Genomic DNA, 10,307 nt, shown 5'->3' on the forward strand with positions numbered 1-10,307 from the left:
TCTTAAGGAAACAAGGGAATTAAAATGGTACATTAGAAAATATCTATTTAACATAAAAGATGGAGAGACAAACTTTACATGTTTGTAGATGAAATAATGATGTAACAGAGCTTGATCCAGTTTTTTGATGTTTGATGGTTGACAGCTTTGAAGCCTCATCCTTCCTCCTTCTGTTTCTGCTTCACATCTGGGCAAACTGATAAGAAAGCCTGGGTTCTCCCTCCTTCAGCCAGGGGAGGTTTACCACATGTAGGAACCTACACTGAGGCCCTACTCGCTAACAACCATAAATACCCCAAGCTTTTCTCTGCTCTCTCAAGCCATTTTTGGCACTGCTTGTGAGCCGCGGTGCTCTTTTCAGAAAGCCTCATTATGTGAGTCACGAACCGTTCCATTTTCTCTTGGGGTGAATATAGTATCATTAGTCTTGACATCTAAATCAAATTTTGGAAGGGATTCATCCTATGCAGGGTGACCATAAACAACTCAAGACAATTATAAATGGAGGGGGGTAAATTGACTTATAAAAAATAGATGCTTATACTTCACTTGAACTGATGAAATAATGACACCATTAGAGTGTGATATTTTGTATATATGGTATAATACTACAGCAGCCATATACACAAAAGCTACTCAAAGAGCTGCACATTCAAAAACAGTATAAAGCAAAATAGAATTCTGAAAGTTCAAGTAACCCACAGCAAAGCAAGTAAAAGAAAACAGAGAAATAAAAAACAAAACAAAATAATCAAGTCCTTTTTGATCCTGAAGTCAATTAGGTGCCGCTGTTGCTGCTCATATTGACTCTGGAACCGTAGCCAGACATGGGACTGGAGGATGAGCAAAAGATGCTGAGCAGGTCCTGAGATCCTAAGGAGGAGGAAGAGGAAGAGGAGGAATGAGTGAATCCCCTAACAACCGTGAGATAGCAATGCGAGCAGTTGGAGAAATGTGTAAAGGCCTGGAAGCAGCTAGAGCTCTGTGACAAGCGTGTTATCCTCTCGATCACATACAGAAGAGGATTGCAAGAAGAGCTCTTTGACTTCTTGCATGCAAGGGACCATTGCTTTGCCCACAGACTCCTTAACAACTTGAAATAAATGTGAGGACTTATTCACCCCAGCCTTCATCACCTGGGCATCAGGATATTTCTTTATGGTTTTGAATATGCCATTTGTTTCTTTTTTTTTCTTTTTTAAAATTATCATTATACTTTAAGTTTTAGGGTACATGTGCACAACATGCAGGTTTGTTACATATGTATACATGTGCCACGTTGGTGTGCTGCACCCATCAACTCATCATTTAGCATTAGGTGTTTCTCCCAGTGCTATCCCTCCCCCCTCCCCCCTCCCCCCACCCCACAACAGTCCCCGGTGTGTGATGTTCCCCTTCCTGTATCCATGTGTTCTCATTGTTCAATTCCCACCTATGAGTGAGAACATGCAGTGTTTGGTTTTTTGTCCTTGCGATAGTTTGCTGAGAATGATGGTTTCCAGCTTCATCCATGTCCCTACAAAGGACATGAACTCATCATTTTTTATGGCTGCATAGTATTCCATGGTGTATATGTGCCACATTTTCTTAATCCAGTCTATCATTGTTGGACATTTGGTGCTGGAGAGGATGTGGAGAAATAGGAACACTTTTACACTGTTGGTGGGACTGTAAACTAGTTCAACCATTGTGGAAGTCGGTGTGGTGATTCCTCAGGGATCTAGAACTAGAAATACCATTTGACCCAGCCATCCCATTACTGGGTATATACCCAAAGGATTGTAAATCATGCTGCTATAAAGATACATGCACACGTATGTTTATTGCCATTTGTTTCTTATTTGTATAACTAAGTTCATATGAACCTCATAGATTTTGGCTTAGGCTAGTAGCTTCTATGTAATTTGCAGTGATTCTATCTTAATAAAGTTCTGTGATCTGCAAAAAAATAAAGTGGCAGCCTTAAGTCCTAACACACCATTAATGATATTAAATATAAATAGTCTTAATGCAGCAATAAAAAGCAGAGATTGACAGTGTGAATTAAAAAGCAGGGCTCAAGTGTATGTTGTCTGTAGGAAACTCACTTCAAAATAATGATACAGGCAGTTTGAAAACAAAAAAATGGAAAAAGATATCTATACAAACATTAATCAAAAGAAAGTAGGGATGGCTATATTAATAAATGATAAAGTAGATTTCAGAGCAAAGAAAATTACCAGAGGCAGAGAGGAACATTATTAATGATGAAGGGTCAGTACACCAAGAAGACAGCCATCTAAAAGAGCTACAAAATGTGTGAAGCAAAAACTGATGGAACTTAAAGGAGAACTAGACAAATCTACAATTATAGTTGAAGACTTCAGTGTCCCTCACTCAACAATTGCTAGAATAACTAGACATAAAATCAGTAAGGATATAAAAGAACTCAAAAACTCCCTCAACCAACAGTATATGGTTAATATTTATAGAATAATCTGTCTAGCAACAGCAGAATACACATTTTTTTCAGGCCCACAAAGTAGATAGCAGCATAGAACATACGCTGAACCATAAAACAAACCTTAACAAATTTAGAAGAATTGAAATCATACAGAGCACATTATCTAGTGTTATGGAATCAAACTCGAAATCAATACAGAAAAATGATCAGAAAATTTCCGAACACATGGAAACGCAACAGCATACTTGTAAAAATCCCATGGGACAAAGAGGAAATCTTGAAGGAATTAAAAAATACACTGAACTGAGGGAAAATGAAAACACAACATATCAAAATGTGTGGGTGCACATCTATGGCAGTGCTGACAGCAACGTTTGTATCTCTTAACACATGGACTAGAAAAGGAGAAAACTGAAAATCGATAATCTGAGCTCCTGACTCAAGAAGTTTGAAAACTTCAAAATGTAAGCAGAAGGAAGGAAAAAATAAAGAACAGATATCAATGAGATTGAAAGCAGAAAAACAGTAGAAAAAAATCAATGAAACAAAAATGATTCTTTGAAGAGATCAATAAAATTGACAAACCTCTAGAAAGACTGGCAAAGAAAGAATAAATACACAAATTACAAATATCAGGAGTGAAACCTGATATATCACTGCAGACCTGTAGACATTAATATGATGTGGGTTACTATGAACAACTCTACACATGCAAATTTGACAACTTAGATGAAATGAACTAATTCATCAGAAAACACAAATTTCTGCAACTTTGCCAATGTGAAATAGTTATTTTGATCAGTGTTGTAACTTAAAGAAAATTGAATTTGTAATTAAACATCTCCTAAAAAGGAAATTTCCAAGCCCAGATAGTTTCACTGGATACTTCTACCAAATGTTTAAGGGTGAATTGACACCAATTCTATACAAAAATCTTTTCCAGAAAATGTAAGGGAACACCAGTTCATCTTTGTGAAGTGAGTAATACGAAACCAGACTGGTCTCATACCAAAACCAGACATAGTACAAAATCTTAGAGAACAGAATTCAGCAATTTATAAAAAGAAATATGCACAAATTTCAAGTGGGATTTTTTTTCTAGGTATACAATGATGATTTAATATTAAAAAAGTCATCAGTGTAATTCACCAGAGTAACAGACTAAAGTTGATGCGGAAAAAAGAATTTGCCAAAATCTAATATTCACTTATGATGAAAAACTCTCAGAAAAAATAGGAAGAGAGGGAGAACATCCTCAATTTGATAAAGAGCATTTATCAAAAAAATTGCAGTTAGCATTATGTTTAATGGTGCTTTCCTTCTAAGACAGGGGAAAGGCAAGGATGTCTGTACTCACCACTTTTATTCAGCATTGTGCTGGAAGCTCTAGCCAGTACAATAATGCAAGAAAAGGATATAAAAGACATGCAGATTTGAAAGAAAAAATAAAACTGTCTCCATTTGCAGATGACATGATTAGCTCTATAGAAAATCCCAAGGAACCTGCGAGACCCTCCTAGAAACAAAGTGAGCTCAGCAATGTTGCAGGACAGCCCCATGAAGGAGGGGTTGGGGTATGGACTCTGGATTGGCTGCTTTGCACGTGAAAGGTGTGTACGGTCGAGCTGTTTCCGATCTTTAGGAACTGGCTAACGCTGGGAGGGGCAGCCCCTTTGGGGTCAGCAAGGCCCCAGATGTCAAAAACATGAGAATACAGAAAATAAAGGATGTGGTTACTACATCCAGGCTCACTGATGGCTGGCTTTTCTTCATCCTGCCGGTCTCAGCTTAATTGTCACCTTTTCAGAGACAGCTTCTGGGGGACCATGCAGCCCAGATGCCCCCACCCACATCATACTCCAAGCAGCACTCTGTTTGTTTCATTCACAGCCTTCACATTTTTAGTTACTTGTCTGTTACATGTGTGTGCCCTCTGTGAGCGCAGAACCATGCCTGCCTTATTCATTGTTAAATCCCCAGGGCCTGGCAGAGGACCTTGCACATAAAGGGCACCCAATAAATATTTCTTTAATGAAAAAAACAAATGCATGAGGATCACAGAGCTTAAGTGGCTTTCCAAGGTTGTATAGCTGGTAAATAGAGAAAGCAGCAGATGAGCAGAGTTCTCTGGACTTCAGTTTTGTTTATTTTTTACTCTGACACATTATAGTGCTTCTCAAAGCCACGAGTGCATCATGAGCCAGACTTGCCTGGCATTTAGGCCCTCCGAGAAGCTCCAGCCATGGCACTGCCTGGTCCCATTGGGTGTGAGGGGCTGAGTCTCCTGATTCTGAGGGAGGCTGTGCAGCTCTGCAGAGGGTCTGGAACAGAACTGCTGTCCCCTCACCAGGGCCCCCTAGTCCCCACTGATGACCAGTCAGATTTGTGTGAAATTTCAGATTAAGCCCATCCCAAGGGCTCAAAACATATTTGATTCTGTAGGCCTGTCAGAGTTGCCAGATTTGGCAAATAAAAACATAGGATTCTTAGTTAGATCTAAATTTCAGGTAAGCAACAAATATTTTATTAAATAAAAGTATGTCTCAAATATTACATGGAACATATTTAGAATAAACCACAATTCGCAGTTTATCTGAAGTTCATATTTACCTGGGAGTCCTGTCTGTAAGCTGGCTGCCTTCCTGGTGGCATGTTCCAGGAGACTGGATTTTTAAAATAGATTCCTCAGTTGATTTCTCTCATCAACCATGTTGGAAACAATTGCTAATGCCAATCAGTAATCCACTAGATGCCATTTTTGCTCAAGTTATTAACTGGCAAGTTTATACATTTTTATTTAATTTACGGATCTGGAGTCCTTGTCATTCATTAACAGTGTCTCTCACTGGCACAGGAGACTGGAGAAATCACCATTTTTCCAGGGTTTATAATTTATAGAGGAAATTCCTGATAGACAGAGATGGGGTGAGCTAGCCTTGAAGACAGGCAAAAGGACTTCCTGCCAACTGCCCTGTGTGCTCTGCTCCTGCAGGAAGGTTACTGGGCTTGTCAGCCATTAGAAGGGGGCAATATCAGAGAATGACGGGGTGATCCTGTGTTTTCTCTTGGGGTGGGTGGGTAGATAATGGCCCCAACAACCAGAACTGGGGACACAAAGAAGTGTCTTTAGGTAAGAAAGACACAGTGAGATGGTTTTGGAGATGTTCATATCTCCTTTGTGCATGCAGGTGGAGGCATTTACCAGGCAGGCCAGTGCTGGGTCTGCATTTGGGAGCACAGCTGCAGCTGGATGCATGTGTCTGGAAGTCGTCAGTGTGCTGGTGGTAGGTGACACTGGGCTGTGAGTGCAATCGTCCAAGAGCAAGGACAGGGCCTAGGAAAGTGTGGGAACAGCCAGCTCCCTTCCTGTTCATGCTGTTCTTTCCCTGTCCACCTCACCGGCTGCAATCCATGCACAGAGTTCCACCCAGTCCCACTGTAGGGGGCTGCCCTGGTGCCCACACACACCCTGTAACCCCAGGGCTTTATTTGAGACAAACATGGTTGAGTGTGATCATGATGCTGGGATTATGATCCTCGAGACCTACTCACTGAAGCTGAAACACTGCCCCAATCTTCTGCACAGTGAAGGAGGCCATAACAAGAATCTCTGTTACACATATGGAAAAATGATCACATTTATGGGTTACTCAAAGACCACAGTCTACGAAAAGACATATGGGAAGGATAAATGAACCGGAACTTAAAGGTGTTCTTCCCCTGACCTCTAGAAATGTTGGGCAAGTTCACTTCACCTCTCCGTATTCTGTCTCCTCACCTGCAATGGTGTAAGTGTGATGCCTTCCCTGGAGGGCTGCTCTAAGGGTTAAATAAATGTATATGAGTACACATATATATGTATATATTGATGTATATGCATATGTGTGTATATATGTCTATGTATGTAAATACACATAGACACATGGTGTTTAGAATAAGCTCTGACATGTACACTTGACAAATATTAGCTATGTATATGTTGAATTGTGTTAAATCGTATGTAACTCTTCCATTCCTTTTTAACAAGTTTGTGGAGGCTTTTGTGTTCTGTTCAGGCCAGGGTGGAGGCAGGCAGACAGGTTGAAACCCATATTTCTGCTGGCTTAGGATTGGGGCCTCTTGTCATCTGGTGTTCATTTGTTTTTATGAGTCCAGAGCAGGATAAACTCTTCAGCCTCTCTCTTACCCTCAGAGGAAAGAGCCCTGGGCTGAGAAAAGGAAATACTGGTGTTTATCCACTTCCACTGGTGAAATGGGAGAGAACACGGTATGTTTGAGAGGGGGCAGCAAGTGTAGCGGGTGCTATTGTGTTCCCCAGGTGCCCCTCAGGACTGAGGCACTCCATGCCGGAAGCTGACAGTTCTCAGCCAAATTCCTCTCTGGAGGTTGCTCTCTGGCTTGCCCAACCTATCCACTTCTTGTGGGCAGCCCCCATCCAATAACTGGTTGAGGAGGAGAGGAGTCTACAGGCCCTGACTTTGGCCTCAAGATGGGAGAACACCAAAGAGCCATTCCAGATCCAAAAATTCTTGAAGCTCAGCTTTCCATTGAAACCACCTTACAGTTCAACTTCCTTTGCACAGTTTTGCTTTTCTCACCCCTTATAGATGTGACTGTTAAGAGTAATTCCCAATAAACCTTCTGCATACAAATCTCAGAGCTTTAGAGACTCTTTTTTTTTGGTAATCCCAACCTATGATAATTGGTACCAGAAATGGTCCTACAAAGCACAACCTAAATTTGGGTTTTGAAGATAGACCATCCATTGGCTTACTGGCAATGAAGACCACATCACTGTTCTAAGTGTACCCTGATAGTCCCAGTGCCAAATTGGGGAACAATTGTTGAGATTTTCAACAGTGGTAGACTGAGATTGGGTGCTGGTGGGAGAAAGCATATGGCAAGTGTGACATCTCAGGTGGTCATCTTGGGAGTCTGGGGGCTGGAGATAGTCATCATAAGGATGTTGGAACCAAGTGTCCATTCCTTGAGGCCATCAACACCTTGGAGAAAAACAATGACAGTCTGAAGATGAGAAATCACCAGTGTAAGGCGAAGTATGAAAGCCAGAGGATCTCCCTGGCTGCACATGGGAACTCTCATTTCTTTCAGTCAAAATGCAGAAAAGCAGAGGAGAAAGAGAGCTCCAGAGAAAGTTCGGTTTTCAGCATTTGTAGGTCTGCTCCATCCAGATGAGGGCTTTGATTGGGAAGGAGTGAGATACTGAGTTTGGAATAAGGGCTTGTATGGACATAAGTTTTTGTTTTTCTTGGGTAAATATGTGAAAGTGGAATTTCTGGGTCATATGGTAGGTTTAAGTTTAACTTTTTCAGAAACTGCCAAATTGTTTTCCAAAGTGGTTTTACTATTTTACATTCCTACTAGTAATGTATGACAGCGCCAATGGCTGTATATCCCTGCCAAACTTGTATTGTCAGTCTCCAATTTTAGCCATTTCAACTGCTCTGTAGCATCTCAATGTGGTTTTAATTTGCACTTCCCTATTGACTGAAAATACTGAGGGCTGTTTCATAGGCTTACTTACCATGTGTATTTCTTCTTTTGTGAAATATCTATCCAAATATTTTGTCCATTTTAAATTGGGTTGTCTTCTTGTTGAGTTGGAAGAGTTCTATGGATTCAAGTTCTTCGTCAGATGTATGACTGAAGAATATGTTCTCCCAGTCAGTAGCTTACCTCTTTTCATTTCCTAAAACTCCTATCTGTAGCAGAATTTCATTTTCTTGATGGTGTGTCCCTTCTTTCACTCTTGTCCATTATCCACTCAGCAGCAAATTTTGTGGAGAGATCCTCAAACGATGTTCAGGATCCAGTCCCTTCTCACTGTTTCCGCCACTCTCCCTGAGCTTTCCCAAGTCTGCATCACCTCTCCCTGGATCACTGCAATGGCCTCTTTATGGTCCTCCTTGCCTCCACTCTTGTCTCCTTGTAGCTACTGCCGATACAGCAGGCAGCCTGATCCTTGAAATGTAGATGATACGATGTCACTACATGCATCAAAACCCTGCATTGGTTCCCCATGTAATTGCAGTAAAACCCACAGATCTTACAAAAACCAACAAGGGCCTCCGTGGTCTGATGTCCCGTCCCATGCCTGACCTCATCTCTTTTTTGTTCAACTCTACTGCAGCCATACTGGACTCCTTGCTGTTTCTCCAATGTGCAAGGCACACTCCTGTCTTGCACACTTAAAAAAATTGAAATGTAACTTACACACATACATTTCACCCTCTTAAAGTATAATTCAGTGTTTTTTTTTTTTTACCGTATTCACAAGGGACTCCAACATCTACACTCATTCCAGAACATTTTCATCATTTCCAGAAGAAATCCCATCCCCATTGTCTCCTGCCTTTTTTTGTGTGTGTGGAAATTGCAAAGGAAACTTTATAGACAATGAAAATATAGTACTTTGATTGCTCAAAATGTATAATGTGCTAGAACTTGAAGTTATGTAGTTTACTTGTTGACCATCTGGCTACAGTTCAGTTACTGCTTCAAAAGCTAAACTTAATAATCTTCCTAAGCTGCTTTTAAAATAAAGTTCTTAAATTATAGCAATAAAGAAAAGGAAACAATTAATATTGCAGTTTGTCAAAAAACATGTATGAAATTTCAACTCTTATTCTTAAAAAGTTATAAAAATTGATGTTTTGGCTAAGTTATAAACATGCTTATAATGCAATTATTTGTGTAAGTCTAGTAATGCTTATGGTGGCTGTAAGATCAGAATAGATTCTTAAAAAACATAAAAAATAAAAATATTTATCCCCATTATTTATCTGTAGAATGTGCTTATATATGCCTAAATTTCAGCATTTACTATATCTTCATTGCTTTAATTTAAGAAGTCACATATGAAGAATAAGGCAAAAGCAGCTACGAGCTGGCATATTAGTTTATTTCTCAACTTGTAAAAATATTCTTAATTTGTTGATGTAGCAAACAAATTTCAACTCTGATTGCTTTGCAGAAAAACAACATAATCTTTACAATAAACTTTATGGTTTTTTTTTCTTTTTTTTTTTTTTGAGATGGAGTCTGGCTCTGTCACCCAGGCTGGAGTGCATTGGCGCCATCTCTGCTCGTTGCAACCTCCACCTCCTGGTTTCAAGTGATTCTCCTGCTTCAGCCTCCCAAGTAGCTGGGATTACAAGCATGTGCCACCACACCTGGCTAATTTTTGTATTATTAGTAGGGATGGAGTTTCAACATGTTGGCCAGGCTGGTCTCGAACTACTGACCTCAGGTGATCGGCCCACCTCAGCCTCCCAAAGTGCTGGGATTACAGACGTGAGCCACTGCGCCCGGTCTTGCAATGAACTTTATGGTTCAATTGCATACAGGCAACATGTTATATATGAAAAAATTACTAACTGAACTACAGGTATTAAATACTGAAAAAAGTTAGCAGTTTATTATGATTTGTTTCATTTAACAGTTTAGGAAATCATAGCCATCAGCTTTTCCAGTGGAATTCAGGAATCTCGGTGGAGCTGTTAGTGTAGCGAAACTTTATAGGTAAAATACACAAATATTTTTGATAGCACTGTTTTTTTTGCTCGTTAGTTGATGGAGTTTCTTCCTAGCCTTGATGGTCTTTACAATTTGGCATGTTTTTGCAGTGGCTGGTACTGGTTGTTCCTTTCCATGTTTAGTGCTTCCTTCAGGAGCTCTTGTAGGGCAGGCCTGGCGGTGACAAAATCTCTCAGCATTTGCTTGTCTGTAAAGTATTTTATTTCTCCTTCACTTATGAAGCTTAGTTTGGCTGGATATGAAATTCTGGGTTGAAAATTCTTTTCTTTAAGAATGTTGAATGTTGGCCCCCACTCTCTTCTGGCTT

General features: G+C 40.2%; 1 pseudogene; it reads left to right on the forward strand.

Moving 5' to 3' along the window:
* Positions 1 to 328: 328 nt before the first annotated feature.
* On the forward strand, positions 329 to 1,319 carry LOC117974772 (cytochrome b-c1 complex subunit 6, mitochondrial-like; annotated as a pseudogene).
* The last annotated feature ends 8,988 nt before the right edge of the window (positions 1,320 to 10,307 follow it).

The sequence above is a fragment of the Pan paniscus genome, chromosome 8, assembly GCF_029289425.2.
Source record: "Pan paniscus chromosome 8, NHGRI_mPanPan1-v2.0_pri, whole genome shotgun sequence".
NCBI lineage: Eukaryota > Metazoa > Chordata > Mammalia > Primates > Hominidae > Pan > Pan paniscus.